At 45.7% G+C, this 14,572-nt stretch overlaps 1 protein-coding gene across 1 annotated transcript in view; it reads right to left on the minus strand.

The window, feature by feature from the left end:
• Nucleotides 1–14,572, minus strand: part of MARCHF4 (membrane associated ring-CH-type finger 4) — a 109,235-nt gene that overhangs the window by 51,003 nt on the left and 43,660 nt on the right. The gene's annotated exons all lie outside the window — the stretch shown is intronic.

Consider the following 14,572-nt stretch of genomic DNA (forward strand, 5'->3'; position numbering starts at 1 on the left):
GATGATCTTTTTTAACCTCTTTTTCAGAACGTGTACATCCCTAGCTGCTGTGCAAGCCTCCAGGGACCTGGGCCAGGGGAGTGCCATGGTGACCTCGAGGTGGGTGAATTGTGGTAGAGGGAACTGTGGGAAGTGCCTGGGCTCAGAGAGGTGGCTGTGGTTCAGGTCAGGTCTGCTCTAGGGTGGCAATGGCCATATCAGCCTCTGCTAAACAGAGTTGGGCCAAAGTGTGCAAAATCATAGTTTCTACCCTTGCAAAGCTACAGTTAAATTTTAATGGTGGGCACATCAGAGAAGGCTTGAAGAGCCTCATAAATCCCCGCTGAGGCCACCAACAGGTTTGGTGCAGCAGGCAGGTGCTGTGCTTGCTGGGAGCGATAGGACTGGTCCGGGAGGGCTGTGAGAGCGAAGCACAGAAAAACTCCAGTTCATCCCAAGCTGCCACTGAGACAGAGTGAGTGGCTCTTCCCTGGGTCTGCGCTATCCACCTCCTGCCTCTGCAGGACCCTGCTTCTTCTCCCCTGCAGAGATCCCCATTACAATCCAAAGTTGTTCTCCCTCAAGACCCATCACCCTCTGCCTCTCCCCCCCCAAACTGGCCCCTCGGTGCCTTCTTCGCTTGGGTGATGCCAGCTGTTTGTCTCCTTGCTCTCCACCCATTCCCCAGGCTCTCTCCCTGTTCCATCTCCAGATTGGAGCACAAGCTGTGGAGCTGTGGCCACAAATGGAGGGGCCTGGAGTGTGCTGGCATGGGAACTGCAGCAGGGTCATGGAACCAGGAGCTGCAGAATGAGGTCTGCAGACCAGGGCTGGGATGCACTGGCGGAGACATGGCACCTGCCTCCATGCCTCCTGCCCAAGCCGCATCTGCCTTCGTCTCTCGTATTCACATATTTCCACAGGTGGTAAATTCACTTGGAGACTTTTTGAAGGGTAGAGGGTAGGAAATAAAAGCCATGGTGTCTGCAGGCAAGGGTGCTTACAATCATCCTGAGAACTTGAAGGACTTTCGATAGCTCCAGGGCCTGGCTGGCGGAAACTCTCCTTCTGCATCCTTCAAACCCCCTTCCCTGGGCTCTGCCAGCAGCCGGAGAGGCTGGGCAGGATTGCCAGGTAGGACCTGTGTCCTGTCCTTCACTGTCCAGGATCTTTTTCAACTTCACTCCCCTGCTGCTGGGAGAAGGACAAAAATTTTCAAACTTTAATTTTATTTAATTTTTTAATTTCTTTTGTTTTGGGAAAATGCTGGAGATGAAACACTGCCTGGTAATAGCACTGATGAACACAATCACGCAGGGTTTAGAGCTTGAAATGTGCTTTGCTGCACTGCACAGCCCAGACCTCTCCTGCTTATTTTCTGGCTAAATTCATTTCCAATAGGGACAAACAAACAAAAAAGAAATCCAAGCCTGCAACTATTAGATCCGTCTGGTGTCGTGGGGGGAGCTTTCCTCTCGGCCCTTGGCTGATTGCATTGCAAGGAACCGGGCGCATCAGCTGAGCGCGAGTTTCCCCAAGGGGAGCCAGAGACACAGGCGTGTTTGTCACCACGGGAATGATTTTATTTGCCCTGCCTGCAGGTGGCTCGGGCGCGTGGCGGCGATAGCCTGCGTTTGGACAGGAGCGTAGCGGGGGGAAGGCGGAGTGGAAGCGCTCACACGGAAGGGAGCAAGGTGTGAAACCGCAAAGGAAACAGAAACGCGGAAAGCTGGGGCGCGAGGAGCAAACGGACGCCGCCAGCACGCACCGAGCTCTGCCCGCTCCCGGCCGCAGCTCGATAGCGGTCGTCCGTGCAGGAGCGGTGAGCCGGCAACCCAGGGAGATTTATGATTTGGTTTTCCCCGCGAGGCAGGGCTAAGACGCTGCTGGGGCTGAGTGCGCTGAAGTCGCGCTGCCTCGTGCCTGCCGGCAGCCCCGGTCCTGCCTCGGCATGGCGATGCTTTGCTCATGCTCCTGGGGCTCTCGGCCGAAGGAAGGGTGGTGGGTCCGAGGCTGGTCACTTGCCCGTCAGCCCTGGGCTTGAGCCGTTTAGGACAGGGCTTCGTCTTCCTCCCTGGCTTTGTACAGCACCGTGCACATTGCTCTGCAGAAGTAAAACCAGTATTTTCTCCGTGGTAACTGTGGGGCAAGCTCAGCCACGTACAGGCAATCGCTCAGACCTGCCCCACCAGCTCTTTCACAACCTCTCATCCCTCTCTGTCTGCTCTGCACAGGACCTCTCTATATACACTGATTTCTCCAGCTCTTTTTTCATCCCAAGTTGTCACGAGTAGATGGCAATAGATGGCTGCATACAGCTACTTCACCTCCACCAGCACTTTTCTCTCAGGAGAAATCTTGTTGGGTGCAATCCTGGACGATAACAGGGCAACGTCCATCGCCCTGATCCCGGGCAGCGCCGGCACGCGGAACGAGGGGCTGCAAGGGAAACGCTGTTACCCATCCAGTGGGGGCTTTTAACAGAACAAGCATCAGTGTGGGCATATCCAGACTTTTTGCACTTTGATATTCTGTTACCAGTGACTGTCACACACAGAAAAGCTTCCCTAGTTCCACTGGGCAGTGGGGAAAGGATCCTAAAAAGCCACAGAATATGAAACAATCTTATTAAGCCTTTTTTTAAAACATATTAATATGATGCATAAACTCATGGCCTGCCTGGGGCTGCTGTAGCACTACACAGCCCCTAAATGCATCCCAGGACTTCTCCTGCCTAAGCCTTCTCCTTAATTTGGTTGTTTAGGACACCTGAGGCCACTCGTTGGGCTCATTTCCACAGCCTGTCCTTCATTAGCAGATACACCTGAGTGTGTATGTGCACCCACTTAAAAGCAGAAAGCAAGGCTGGCTTCAGTTTGGGGTGAAGCAGTAGCTGTCTGGGTTGGTGGGCTACTTCTGTTTTTCCTTTGTTTTTCTCTGCTATACTTTCCTGGGCTGAGATAAGATGATAAGTAGTTGCTGGTGGTCTAGCTGGCTGCAGCTAGTCTTCTATAGCTTTCTTCTGCAAGCAATGGCTTTCCTGGCAGGAAAGGGATAGGGGCTGGCTGGGGAAGAAGGGACAGAAAGGGATTTTCCACCTCTTGCAGCAGCACTGAGTTATGTATGAGAGGTTAATGTGCTTTGGTTATTTTTGACTTGGACTGAGTGTGTAGAATAGCAAAATCTGTTTGTGGGGAGTCTTGGACTGCTGGCCTGGAAATCAGTCCCAAGGGCCTGGGAGCAGAGGCTTGGTAGGTGACCAGCTTCCTTGTGCAGGCCTGAGGAAACACTTTCTGCACTGCTTTGAAAGCAGAAAGATGCCTGGGCATTGGGGCTGGCTTGTGGCTGCAGCCCAGGCTGAGCTGGGGGGCAGCACTGGGGCAGCTTGTGCTTCCTTCCCTCCCTGCACTGGGACCTTGCTGCCCAGCAGCTGCCAGGAATTGGGCTCCTCTGAAACACCTGAGGTGTCTTTAGGGTGCAAATAGCCCCCTTGGAAAAAGCTCCAGCTACCACTCACTGAGAGTTGATCTTCCTGTGAAAGTAACTTTGATCCATTTTTCTTTTGTGCTATCCCTTTTTAGTGAAAACCCCAAACCAGGGTTTACTATGGGGCTTGTAGATGTCTGCTACTCCCTCAGTTTCCTGGGAAGCCAGAGGTGGCTGGCTAGAGTGGTTGGTTTTTGTCAGCTAAAAGAAGTAATTTTAGGCAGATTTGAAGTGGGAAAAAATGTATTTTTTAAGCAAATTTCAAACTTAGCTTCAAAACTACAAATAAGAGTTGCATATAAAAATATGTTCAAAATTAAATGCTAAGATTTTTACACAGTGACTTATATATGTGTATGTATATATATATTTAGCTGAAACTAATGAATGTGGCATGATTTTGCAAATCACAAGCTAAATAAGAATTTGTGAAGAGAATTTTCTCCCTCCCTCCCCTCAGTGAAGTCAGATATTCATAAAGGTAACTGGGGAAAAATTGAGTTTGTGGTTTGCTTTAAACATTTCAAAGTATAGTCCTACTGCCTCTGCTTTACTATGATTTTCTGCCGGCTCCCTTGTGCTGTTGCTAGCAGTCAGGTAGCCCATACTCACCTGGCTGCTCACCACCTTTCTCTCTCTGAAGAGGCTTTTGTGTTTTTCTGTGTGCTTCAGCAGAAGAGACGCAGCCAGAAAGTTTCTCTGTTTTTCTAGCTATATCAGCTTAGCTGTTAAAAGACATTACTGCTCTCTGCAAAGCTTGCCTTAGACTACATTGCCTCACTGGGGACATTTCCTTGCCCTACCCCCAGGGCTTTGCGAATATGCCCACATCACAACTGGAGCAGCCTTTCCGGGTAGATGTTCACTTCTTTTCCATAATCTTGCCTTAATTGTCTGCTTTAATGAACTGTGAAATAGTCTCTAATAGCACTGATCCTGATGTCTGCACTACTGTACTTCCTGAAATGAGCTGTGGTTCAGTGCTCTGACCTGTTTCAGGCGCGCTGCAAAGTCAGGGAGTAGTCACTGGGACCACCATAGGCTAAACAGCTTTTCTGCAGGCATGACAGCAAAAAGTGTTTTGAAACTGAACGCTGAAACTCCAGAGAACGATTACAAAATCACACCTCAAAGACTCCCACTTCTTCCACCTAATTCTGCCTTTTCCTTTAACACTTTGAGAAAACTATAACTTAGATTGTACTTATCCAAGAAATAAGCAATGCCAGCAGCAGGCTGGATATGCTGTTGTGTTGGTTGGGATGCTTTTCCTCAGGGCAATGATGATTCTTTTTTTCTCCTCCCTATTCTCTTGAATAGCTTGTTGGATGCTATTTAGGTGGAAACAGTCCATGTTTCACTGAGATACTCAAAGCTATCTGCCAGGCAAGCTCTAACTACCTGGAATTATTTTGGAGGATGCTTCTCTGCAATTTAACAGTAATTGTAACAAAATCACCCAGGTGTATTAGCAAACTGGGAACATTGCTCAGTAATAATATTAAATGAGCAATGAACTGTTTGCCGATCTGAGGTTTATTTGTTCCCTCACATGTGAGCCCAGAGGCATTTTAGTTGGTTGCTTTCAGTGATTATGCCTGATTTCGGGATTGCTTGTCCTGATTCTAGATTCCCCAAACCTGCAAGGGGAGCAGAAGGAGGGGACTACCTGTGCTAAAAGACTACAAAAAGAATGGAGAGTGGCAAGTAGCCCCACTGTGCATACAGCCTGCTGAGGGGTGCAAGACACCCTTCAGGAGAGAGTAGTTATTTAGCAAGGTACAAGGAGAAGCAATAGGAAGAAGTGAACTTAAAATCCTCCCTGTGACATGGGGTCATCTTAGCGTGGGCAGCACTTGCTGGGCTGGGAATGGTCGCTGCCTCACAGGACTCCTGCCTGCCCTTCATGTGTCATGGACTGTGGTGCTTCTACTGTTTTTGTGGATGCTTTCTCTGAAGCTGCTTCTGTTTTAGAAATATTAGTATACCTTTCTCCTCACAGTCAGGGAAAAAAGTTTGGAAGTATTCAAGGGAGATTCTTCTGGAAAGGGGTCCATGGTCAGGTTTGACAGTAGAGGAAGAAGTAGTATCTTTGGTGCAGACACTTTTGTTCTTTTGCACTGTTGCTTGACTGTAACTCCATGAACCAGGAGGTGGGAGCCTCCAGCCCAGTGCACAGAGAAACCAGACCCAAGGAAACTAGTCTGAGCAATGAAGAGAAGCCCGTTTTGGGTAGGAAGTCATATATCTTCCCTGGCTAACCAATAAAACCTCACTCCTCTGCTTTAAGAAATTGGAGGCTACTTTGAAAAGACAGATATAAGATTGAAGATATTGCTTCTGCAGTCAGCTCCAGCCTCCTGTTATTGCATGTCATATAAATTTGCTCACAAACATGCTCTGCTCCATTATAAAATCAGTGTGATTTAATGCCCCAGCTCCTTTGGAAAGCTCCTCCAAAATCTCCCTATTCAGTCATTTAGAAACTTGCTTGTGATTTTCACCCTAAATTAATTCCTGGTCAATTTATACCCACCTTATTCCTGCCACAACATAATATTTTAGCTTTAACAGCTCTTTTCCCTTCTCAGTGTTCCCCCTCCTTCTCTGGTGCATTTAGGGGGAAAAATCAGTTCCCATCTGCTATTTTCTCCTAAATGCTGATTTCTTCTCATTAGATCACCTCACTGCTGTTATCTATGTAGGCTGTTTCTGCCCTTGGGTTGAAGTCCTCTTTCCTAGGCACAGGTTATCTGCCATTCTTACTCTTCTAGGTGAGTCCTGCCCACTGCTAGGCATGATAGTATTAAAATTGCACACCTGCTTTGGGGAGACTGTTTTCCACAATCTTGCAGGATCACATCTGTCTTTTTTTCAGCTCAGAAGCACACCAGTCACTCAAAATGATGGTATGTTCAACCACAATGCTGAGGTCTTTCCCTATACTACAAACATGCTGATGCCAGACTTTCTCAAGGAGTTCAGTTACCTTTTCTCTATTATTCTTAATCTTATGGGGACAGAAATTTAGCTACAACAAAGCAAACATCTTTGTCTTCTGATGCGTGCAGGACTTCAGAGCAGCAATGGCAGGAATTTTTTTACCAGGTGACGTGAGATCAGCCTATCTGGGGAGAGCTGCACTAGCTGAGACAGTGGAAAAACCGCAGGTTTACCAAATCTCAATACTTGTGCATTAGCGACCGAGATTTTATAAGAGTAACACACTCTTGGTGTTGCTCAGCACTAGATCAGCTCCACACTGCTCCAAGTGTCATCTGAGACTAAATCTCACATGGATCCTTCAGATCCTGCCTGCTTTAGAGGCAGAGTAAGACCTGAGACATTCCTAAAGCCAAAAGGGTCTTTAAACGATGGCAACCTCTGGTTACAAAAGAGAAAAGACAGGGTGGAAAAGCAGTAAATGACACAACATGACATAAATGCTCGGATGAGCTGCAGATTACCCTGAGTAAAGCAGAAGCCCTCAGTGTGTCCCCTGCCTGCGTTTCCCCCCGAGACCTGAGGCGCAGCAAGTGCTTTTATGCAGTTGGTGCTCTGAGCTGTGGAGCTGGAGAGGGGGAGAACATCCAATTCTGTCTAATAGCAGCATTCCTTTGTTTTCTGCTCATTGGTTCAAATGTTATGTTGTCCAAACAGTAATTCACTACAAAAGGGAATTAAACAAACAGCTCCTTTCCTTTTCCACAATAATTGTTTCATTCCCGAGAAACCTTTCTTGCTGCACTGTAATTTAATGGGCATATGACAAATGTACTGATTCGCTCTAACTAACTGCTTCTAAATTTACTCAGTTGGTGCAACAAAAGGGAGCTTAACCTTGCTATGATTGAATTCGAATGACAGGCACTTTTGAGAGGCAGGTCAGGATAAGAGGCTAAATACATGGCCATCCTGGGGTGCAGCAGTGTCCTGTTCCAATACACTTCTCTGCAGCCATCCTGCACATGGGCAGAGCACCAGACTCGAAGGCAGCAGTTTGGACCCCCAAAATACGCTCAGCACCACTGAATACCACACAGTCCCTCTCCCAGCTGTACTCAGTCTGGCTCTGGCAATAACAGAGTCATACCGTGACCCCAGATACACAGGATATAACACAAAAAAGCCTTCTGTGTGTTATTTTCTGCTGTGATCTTCTGAAGACTATGGTTATTTTCATACCATATCCTGTGAAGTCAGTGAGAGCTTGCAGGCACAGATTTCAGAGTGCCTTCTGGACCCCTTTGGTGTATCTCTTTCCTGAGCACGTTACTAAAGGTGCTTGACTACTGATGCTGGAAAAGCAACAAGGCAGTGTATGGGTTCCCTGGCACTTCCTATGCATTTCTAGAGAAAGGCACGATCCCTCAAGCTGGTGTCTGATGTCCTCCATCATTTTGGTGAACTTGGTCTTTGGGTTTCAGAGCAGCCCATAAGCCCTGGCCCATGAATGTAGCTAATGGCCAACTGGACAGCTCATAGTGTGCCTCCTCTGTGCCTATTCTGCAGAGAGACATCTTTCATGTCTTGGCAAGGGGAAACTGAGTCATGGGGACACCCAATTCAGTAGAGGCACCTATGCTGGGTGAATCACTTGGCCCGCTTTGTATCTAGTAAAGGATAGGGAAAATCTAAGGACTTGCCAAGAAAAAAAAAAAATAAAGCACATTCAGGGCTGGATTCAGCATCCCAGATGTCCTGAATCTTCTGAAGCACATTGTAGAAAGAAAAACAGCTCTTCAACACTTATTCCATGTGATTTTTCATGCTTTTTCTTATCCATGATGGCATGGCTTGTGAGAGTATGAAGGCACTCTTGGGATGGAGGCAAAGATTTAAGACGTAATCTCTGCAATCCTAGACATTTTAAAAATATGAATGCATCAGAAGAGTGATCACTCCTCTCAGGTATAAGAGATTTTGGTTGTATGTGAAAGAGAAGGTCAGAAAGAACAAAAGAAGACTCAATCCTCCTTTCCATCAAATTCAACAGTAAAACTCATATTGACTCTGTTGAAAGTGGGACCTTGAAGAAAACATCTCCTGCTGAAACACTCTAAGGATATTTTAAAACCAAATTAATAAATAACTGGACCATCTGCATCAGAGTCAGTAAGTGGAATGACACATGGAGGGTGTCTGTAAATGGAGCAGCTTCAAATATGCAAAGCAAAATACACAATGGAATGAATTTTTTCCATAATAGGCATAATTATTGCCAATTTGTATCTCTATTGCAGACACAATGAGAGGCCCTGCCTGAGAGATGGGCTGTTTTCTCCAAGAACTGAGCAGACAAACAGTAAAAGATGGCTCCTGGTCACAGGGGTGACCATCACTTTAATAGGACAGACCCGGGTCAGGAGACATACCAAGGAAATGGTTTGCCTGAGGCCGTACAGCAGATCAGCAACAGAGCTGAGATCAGCCTCCATTTCCTACAGTCCTGCCCGGACTTCATCTGCCAAGCTCCTTTGCTTTTAGGCAGAAGACCATATTGCCTCTAAAGCCACCAGTAATTGTTGAACCTTCTCCCATCACTGATACGGCCATCACCTGGACTGGCTGGCTGGATTTTAATTAGCATTCCTCTTGCCTTTGCAGCAGTGATTGAAGCTCACATTTTGCATTGGCACTCTTCACAAGAACAAGGGTCAGATCAAAAGTTCATTTAGAGCGATCATATCTGCACTGCTGAGTTTAGTAACTCCTAATCCCTCTTTGAACAGTTTTATTCCTTTTGCTCCAACAACATTTCCTCATCTTGAGGAAATGAGTTGCCCAGCTGATGTCCTACATGGGAATACCTTCCTGTTGCTGCCTTCATATCTGTCAGCTGGTAACTGGGCACCCTTTGGCTCTTGGATTGGAGGAAAGAGTGAATAATTAATTGTTCTCTGTCCCTTTTTTCCACTCAACTTGGATTTTACAGATCCTATCTATCCTATAACCCTCCTCCCCTTGCCCCAATTCCTTCATCAAGCCAAAGTGAGCTGGTTATTTAGCTTCTTCCTATATAGAAACACAGCATATAAAGGTAGGTGGTTTTTTTGGAGGGGGGAAGGAATGGTGTTTCATTTGCATAACCTATATGTAACAGAAACATCAGCCTTTACATAAAATTGAAACTGAGAGAAACATTGAGAAAGTCACTGACAGCAAGATAATAGGCTTCAACTGAGAGCCATTAAGGATGGGATTTATCACAACGTGTGCCACTCTTGTGCAGGTGTCTTTGAGGTTGTCCCTCTGGGCTCCTGGTTTTGGGACTAATAAAGGTATCTGAGAGAAGGCAGGGATCTGTTCGGCATATTTAGGGTGAGATCAGTCCTGCCCTACAGCCCACGGTCTATAATGGATGATGAAGGAGATGTAGATACCTGCTTTCTAATGTGATGATATTGACATTAAGCAAGGTTTTGGGGCAGGGATTCACCAAACTACTGAGACTGGGAGCTAGTATTACTGGAGGTGACCGTGATTTCCAGGTGAGCGTGCCACAACTGACAACAGGCTTCAGCTCTGGCTGCAGGGACCTGGTGCAGCCTGTGACAATGAAGCTTTTTAGGACACCCCCAAATCACTATGGATAATCAACTGTTTCATCTGGAAATGTCCACAGGCAACTTCCATCCCTGTCTGTAATGCAAGGCAGAAGCCTGAACAAGCAAGACCGCTTGAATGAGTGATGGCAGCTGTTGAACATATTAATCCACTAATTGCATGGTCAAACAAAAGAAATTGTCCTTGTATAGCAGCAAGGAACCGTGGCCAATGAGTTGGGTTTGGCACTAACTTACTGCATGATATTCATTGTTAATCCACGGTAAGAGTGTCCTGGGCTGGCTCTGTCTGGTTTCTGGATACTTTTGAAGGCGTACGGGGTGCAGCGTGCTCACTTCTCTCTGAGCACCTGGAAATTTCCCTTCTTGAATAGCACTGGCAGGATTTATGTCAAGAAATCTGAGATATGCTATTTTTAGGCTTTTTCCTGCACAATCATGCTGACTGGAACTTATTTTTTTTTTATATAAATGCAAAAATATTTTTCATCAGTTGACTTGTTGTCTATACTAATCGTCTTTGAATATAATGAGCTTTTATAGGGATAACTCTCCTCATTTTTAAACTGCAGTTGAAATTATATTACATGTATAAAGAGGGGAGAGAGAGACTTTCTGTTTCAGTTGATTTAAATACATCTTTGCTGGAATAATACCTTTTATATTTTTAAGAAAATCGTATATATCTCACTTCAGTTCTTCTTTTGGTGTATGTACACATGATCAAAAGAAAACAGCAGCATTAGCATTAAATACATGCTGAATACACTAAATACATGCCATACTTCCAGAAAAAGTTGCCTAGACATGGTAACAATGAGGTCCATCTCCAATGATAAAACTTTAACATAGAGCATCCTCTTGAAAAATGTGAAGGTTCCACCTGGAAAGTAGAGAAGACATTGATTCCAGGAAGAGCCAGCCCCTGACTTTAGGCACATGCCAATGTGGGACCCAAAGAGCAGGACTATGCTAGGACTGTCCCCATGAGTGGACAGCTTTGAGGATGCTTGGAGAGGCAAACCACACAAAACCTGCAGCATCTCACTCCAGGCCCTGCACTATGATCAAGGCAAGACCTTGACTGAGGATCTCACCCAAGCAAGCAGTTACAGGTGATGCCACTGGTTTGCTGCTTCTGGCAGATCTGATAAGATCTGATTAATCCTTGTGCAAGGCCTTCTCTCTGCACCCAGGCATTCAAAGAATGTAAAGGAGAAATAAAAGAATTGCCTCATTAAAATTTTGTCACAGAACTGAAGATAATATCCCTGTCTTTGTGAAGCAGATACAAAGTCACGTGAGCCCCACCAAGGAAGGAAAATGATGGAGTAGAATTTACCTCCTATCCCTTAGGCACCCCCCACTCCGCGCAGTGCTGTCAGTGGCTGCTGTTGGCACGTAACGTCTCCAGCAGTAATGAATGAGTGACAGCACTGTGCGAATCCCTGCTGGAGAGCTGTCAGTCAGAGGCTCTCGTGAGGAAACGCGAGAGAAACCTGATCGAAGAAATAACTCCTGATTCAGAACTCCACTGAGTCTCCTCCCACTCTCCTCGGTAGATCCAGACACTCTCACTGGGGGCTCAGGTCTTGCAAACATGAGAGTCATGCAAATGAGATCGCAGCTCTTTCTCCCTCTGCTCAGCAGTGACTCCTCCATCTAACTCTGTATCTCTTGGTTGAAGGCTTATTTCCTTGTTCCTCCCTTTGGACCCAACCCAATGCTGGAAGGCCACCTACTAGTGGCTTCCCTTTCACCTAAACTCCTGATTCCCCTGAAAGCTCCTGGACACCATCCCAGCCCCTTATGCACTTGATGTGAAAGCTCTGGGTGCTTCTCTCCACCTCACTCCTTTGAAATAGCCCCATCCCTGGCTCAGGGCAACAGATGTCTCCTAGGCTCAGCTCTTCTTCCTGCAGTTCTCCCAGTGGGCAGTTGCTGACCGGCATTTAGACCAGTGAGCTAGAAAGGGAAAACTCTTGTTTTTCCCATTTCCAGATCCAGGACCTCACTGACACTGTGTTTTGGGTTTTCAGAAAGGATGCAGAATCTGACAGCTCTGGGATAAATCCCTGAAAAAATACGGCAGCATTTCATTTTCAGATCTGAAGAAAGAGAAGGAACACAACAGAAATCTAGATCTTAGAAAAACTCGTCAGAGAGTCTCTAAGAAGGCCTTCTCCCTTAAGATTTATCTCTCTCACACACACACACGCAAAGACTTTAAGAGACTTTTAAATGCTCCGAAATCCAGACACCTGACCCCACTTCATCATTTTCTCTTTAATGAGTACCCTTAATTACCTCTTATTTCTCCTGAGTGATGCCTAGATATTGGTACTAGCCAAGCAATAGAATTCCAGACAAGTCAAGAGCAAAGTAAATGTTAACATAGAATGATCATCTCCAAAATTGACCATTACAGGGCTAGTTTCTGTGTGCCGTAAACTGAATTCAGTCCGTGGTAATAGGGAAGAATGCAGAGCATGCAAATGAGATCATTAGTTCTTAAACGAAGCAAGGATTATATAGTACTCAGTAGGTCAGTGCTAAAATGCTGCAGACCTCTAGTCAGAGACTGGCTCCCCTTCTTGGTGGGTTCTGATCAGCCATGATGACAGCTGGACAACTTGACAAGTCACTCACAACAGCATCCCCCCATCACAAAGTACTGCTCACAAAAGTGCCTAGCCAGAAGTGCCTCAGACTGCAGCATCTCTTCAGTCAACTGGTGAAAAAAGAACAGGCACTTGGTACAAAATGTGGTGTGACTGTAAATACTATGTGAATTATTAATTCGCTGTTTACTAACCTCAATATTTTTCTATTCAATTATTCTCTATAGCTAGAGCAAAGGACTGCTCTGATTCTTAAATAATACACAAATTATTTTTTGTACATACTTACAGGAAAATCTTTTGTGCATCTTTTCCCTTGAATAGATTTTGAATTATCTGTTGCATGTTTTATTAAAGCATCTGTTCAATAATTAAGGAGGGTAGATAATTATACATAAGGCTATTGAATGATTTGTATTGCACTGCATGTTAACACTGTATAGAAAATATAGCCCATCCTCTGCAAGGTGTTTTCCATGAATTACTCAAAACAGTTTATAGGGAGAGGGTACTGCTATCTCCATTTTACAAATGGGGAAACTGAGGCAAGGGAAAGGCAGATCCCTCAGGGGACTAAGTATGCGTTTAAGAGTCACACTCAGGCGTCAAGACCCAGTGCAGAGACCCAAGCATCCTTGCCTCCGGGGGTGTTTTGCAATCCTGTATGTCATCCACAATCACAGCAAACTTCTCTGAACACAACAATAGCCCCCCCGCCCCCCGTTGGCAAAAAGGGTGTGGATAACCCAAATCCTTTTTTGCTCTTGCTGATGTTGGGATGTTGGGTAGGCAGTAATGACTGCAGCTTTTGAAGAGAGGCCCCAAATCCACTGTGCGATGACATTTAAACACAAATGGCTTTAAAAGTTTCCCCGGCAAACTTGCTGACTCAGGAAAAGTGGTGTTTCGTGTTTAGGCTGAACCCAATTGCACATGCTGTGATGTAATTTATTGTTCGTAATGCACAACTCATTTAAGGCCCTGCAAGCTGTGAAATGTTTAAATCAGCAAGAGGGTGACTTTAAATCCTCGTAAAGGGTGACTTTGAACAATGTTACTGAAGCATGTAGGAAAAGCATTCACCTAAAGAGACAGGGGGAGAGTTTGGCATCGGTCTGTTTAGTATTTTGCATGGGAAAACTAACCCCAAAGGGAGTGGATTTCTGTTTAAATGCAGGAATCTATGGCTCGCTTTTCCTGTATTTATTAATTATTTCTAATGTTAATCTCCAGACACTGTGTAGGGCTGCACAGGAATATAAACCTAACTGAAAAATGTAAAACTGCAAGAAGAGATCTTATCTAAGGCAACATTTGCTTCTAGCTTTCATCTTTTTTTAGATAGAGACCCCCCCGTTGAGAACCAGGTTTCCATCACCACCTTTCAAACATGACATGAAAGATCCAGGTTGAGGTGGGGCAGTAGCAACAACTGTGCTGAGTTAGAACAAGTCTCTGCTGCAGGCAGAGATTTTACAGACCTGCTTGACATGCCTCGCCTCCAACATGTCCTAGACTGGAGAAGATCCACTCTCCAGCTTGCTTTGTCTGTAGGGAATTAAACCCTGCCCCCCCCCCGCTAGCGCTTCACTTTTTCTGCGAGGCCTATAAATTTCAAGAGCTTGATTTTGTTCTTTCTGTGAATTTCAGAGTTGGTTCATATAAAAATGTCTGCTAAACTGGATTTGAGAAACCTAGCTTACCTGCTGCACTTGGCATCCTCCAGATCTTGCGGTGCCTTAGCTTTGTGTTAAGATCCTGCTAACTGCTGGTTAGTATCAGATGAAGGAGACATTTTTTGCTCCTTTCTGAAGAGGGTATCTGGCACAGAAATTAAAGGAAAAAGATTTTGTGCTGCCTCCCCTGCTAACAGGCACCTGTTCCCCTTCACTGACTTCCTAGGTTTTTTTTGGAGGTGGT

The sequence above is a fragment of the Rhea pennata genome, chromosome 6 (assembly GCF_028389875.1).
Source record: "Rhea pennata isolate bPtePen1 chromosome 6, bPtePen1.pri, whole genome shotgun sequence".
NCBI classification, from domain to species: Eukaryota; Metazoa; Chordata; class Aves; order Rheiformes; family Rheidae; genus Rhea; species Rhea pennata.